General features: G+C 41.4%; 1 pseudogene; it reads left to right on the forward strand.

Annotated features, from left to right (window-relative positions):
* The first annotated feature begins 213 nt into the window (after positions 1 to 213).
* LOC129062867 (heat shock protein HSP 90-beta-like) lies at positions 214 to 2,394 on the forward strand (annotated as a pseudogene).
* The last annotated feature ends 983 nt before the right edge of the window (positions 2,395 to 3,377 follow it).

A 3,377-nucleotide genomic window follows, 5' to 3' on the forward strand; every position in this document is an offset into this window, starting at 1 on the left:
CTTCTCATCATACACTTCACTCAAAGTAAGTTTATTTAACACTGGTTCTTAGTTTTTGCCTAGTTATCTTCAGTGGCACAATTCCCAACATTAAAATAAATGAACATCAAAAACCAAAAGCAGTCTCTTGAGTCAACCCCGTGCATGCAATGTGCTGTGTGTGAGCCAAAAATAGTCCCTGCTCTCTACTACTTACATTTCTTCACCTTCAAGATGCCTGAGGAAGTATACCATGGAGAGGAGGAGGTGGAGACTTTTGCTTTCCAGGCAGAAATTGCCCAACTCATGTCTCTCATCATCAATACCTTCTACTCTAACTAGAAAATTTTCCTTCAGGAGTTGATCAGTAATGCTTCTGATGCCTTGGACAAGATACGCTATGAGAGCCTGACTGACCCTTCCAAGTTGGACAGTGGTAAAGAGCTGAAAATTGACATCATCCCCAACCCTCAGGAACACATTTTGACTCTGGTAGACACAAGCATTGGCATGATCAAAGCTGATCTTGTAAATAATCTGGGAACCATTGCCAAGTCTGGTACAAAAGCATTTATTGAAGCTCTTTAGGCTGGTGCAGACATCTCCATGATTGGACAGTTTGGTGTTGGCTTTTATTCTGCCTACCTGGTGGCAGAGAAAGTAGTTGTGATCACAAAGCACAACGATGATGAGCAGTATGCCTGGGAGTCTTCTGCTGGGGGTTCCTTCACTGTGTGAGCTGACCATAGTGAGCCCATTGGCCAGAGTACCAAAGTGATCCTTCACCTTAAAGAAGACCAGACAGAGTACTTAGAGGAGAGGCAGGTCAAAGAAGTGGTGAAGAAGCACTCACAGTTCATAGGTTATCCCATCACCCTTGATTTGGAGAAGGAATCAGAGAAAGAAATCAGTGATGATGAAGCAGAGGAAGAGAAAGGGGAGAAAGAAGAGGAAGATAAAGATGATGAAGAGAAACCCAAGATTGAAGATGTAGGCTCCTATGAGGAGGATGATAGTGCTAAGGATAAGAAAAAGAAAACAAAGATTAAGGAGAAATACATCGATCATGAAGAACTAAACAAGACTAAGTCCATTTGGACCAGGAATCCTGATGACATCACCTAGGAAGAATATGGAGAGTTCTATAAGAGCCTTACCAATGACTGGGAAGACCACTTGCCAGTCAAGCACTTCTCTGTAGAAAGTCAGTTGGAATTCAGGGCATTGCTTTTCATTCCAACTTTGGGCTCCCTTTGACCTCTTTTAGAACAAGAAGAAGAAGAACAATATTAAACTGTATGTCTGTCGTCTGTTCATCATGGACAGCTGTGATGAGTTGATACCAGAGTATCTCAACTTGATCCGTGGTGTGGTTGACTCTGAGGACCTACCCCTGAACATCTCCCAAGAAATGCTTCAGCAGAGTAAAATCTTGAAGGTAATTCTTAAAAACATTGTTAAGAAGTGCCTTGAGCTCTTCTCTGAGCTGGCAGAATACAAGGAGAACTATAAGAAATTCTATGAGTCATTCTCTAAAAACCTAAAGCTTGGGATCCATGAGGACTCAACTAATTGCTGACTCCTCTCCGAGCTTCTGTGCTATCACACCTCCCAGTCTGGAGATGAAATGACTTCTCTTTTGGAATAGGTCTCTCACATGAAGGAGACCCAGAAGTCTATCTATTACATCACTGGTGAGAGAAAAGAGCAGGTTGCCAACTCTGCTTTTGTGGAGCGAGTATGGAAGCGGGGCTTTGAGGTAATGTATATGACGGAGCCTATTGATGAGTACTGTGTGCAGCAGCTCAAGGAGTTTGATGGGAAGAGTTTGGTCTCAGTTACCAAGGAGGGCCTGGACCTACCTGAGGATGAAGATGAGAAGAAGAAAATGGAAGAGAGCAAGGCCAAGTTTGACAACCTCTGCAAACTCATGAAAGAGATCTTGGATAAGAAGGTTGAGAAGGTGACAATCTCCAATAGGCTCATGTCTTCACCCTGCTGCATTGTGACTAGCACCTACAGCTGGACAGCTAACATGGAGAGTATCATGAAAGCCCAGGAACTTCGTGATAACTCCACAATGGGCTACATGATGGCCAAAAAGCACCTGGAGATCAACCCTGACCACCTCTTTGTGGAGACTCTATGGGAGAAGGCAGAGGCAGACAAGAATGACAAGGCTGTCAAGGACCCTGTAGTGTTGCTGTTTGAAACTGCACTGCTCTCTTCTGGTTTCTCACTTGAAAATCCCCAGACCCACTCCAACCGCATCTATTGCATGATCAAGCTAGGTCTAGGCATTGATGAAGATGAAGTAACAGCAGAAGAACCTAGTGCTGCCGTTCCTGATGAGATCCCCCTCCTTGAGGATGATGAGGATGCCTCTCACATGGAAGAAGTAGACTAGGAGTTTCTACCTGCAGACCTTGTATCCTTTGTGTAGTGTCTTCATGGCTTCCCTAGCAGCCCTGAGTGGCTCTAGTCTACCTGGTTTTCCTCTGCTGTTTAGTGTTTTTTTTTTTCTCTCCTGTCTTTGCCTAAGGCAGGTTACAAGGGCCTCAAGCCTTCCCTTCTCATATTTGACATCGGGTTTGGATGTTGTGTATTGTTTTTTATTTTGTTCTGAAATTAAGGTATGCAAAATAAAAAAGCAGCATAAAATCTGTATGTTGCAGTGTACAATGAGAATGGAACCAGTAATATGAAATATTAACAGACAGAAAGTGGTGAGCATTCACTTATTCTATGGGATGGTGAGAATGGGGTGGAAACTGCTAGGTATATAGTAGAGGGGAGGAGGAGTACAATAAGTGAGAATGCAGTGACTGTTAAAGGTGAAGAATGGGAGGACAAATAGTACTGAGATTTAAGCACAACTGGGTATATTTAGATTCTATTTTAGAACACATCAGGTAACACTCTTACCTGTGTAGCTACTGGGAACTGATATTTAATTAGTGAATGACAAGCAAGAAATAAACACCCAGATGACAACAAATCTCTTAAGGATGAAGCCATAGTTATTTATGCTGCAGTATATACTTGCAAATGATTTATATTGTCCTTTATTAAACCTTTACAATATTATTGTAAGAAAGATGATACATTTCATACTTGTGGAATATATAAAGGGTCTTCAAGTAGAGAAGCCCAAATAAAAAAAAAATAGGTAAGGAATAGGCAAACCCTTTTGATCTGAAATGCAGAGTAGGGTGTCCTCTGTATAGTTATGAGAGGGAATAAAAAGACTGACTGCACTTTTCTTATTTCAAAGGAAATAGTTCTAGATAAAGATTATACTATATGAAGCTTAAACACATAATAATGGTAAAAATAAAAATCTGTTATGTATTAAATTCATTCATTTAAACTCCTCAACAATCTTATGGGGTAGGTGA

This window comes from Pteronotus mesoamericanus, unplaced genomic scaffold, assembly GCF_021234165.1.
Source record: "Pteronotus mesoamericanus isolate MK-2021 breed Mesoamerican mustached bat unplaced genomic scaffold, CSHL_Meso_final scaffold_85, whole genome shotgun sequence".
Taxonomy (NCBI): Eukaryota; Metazoa; Chordata; class Mammalia; order Chiroptera; family Mormoopidae; genus Pteronotus; species Pteronotus mesoamericanus.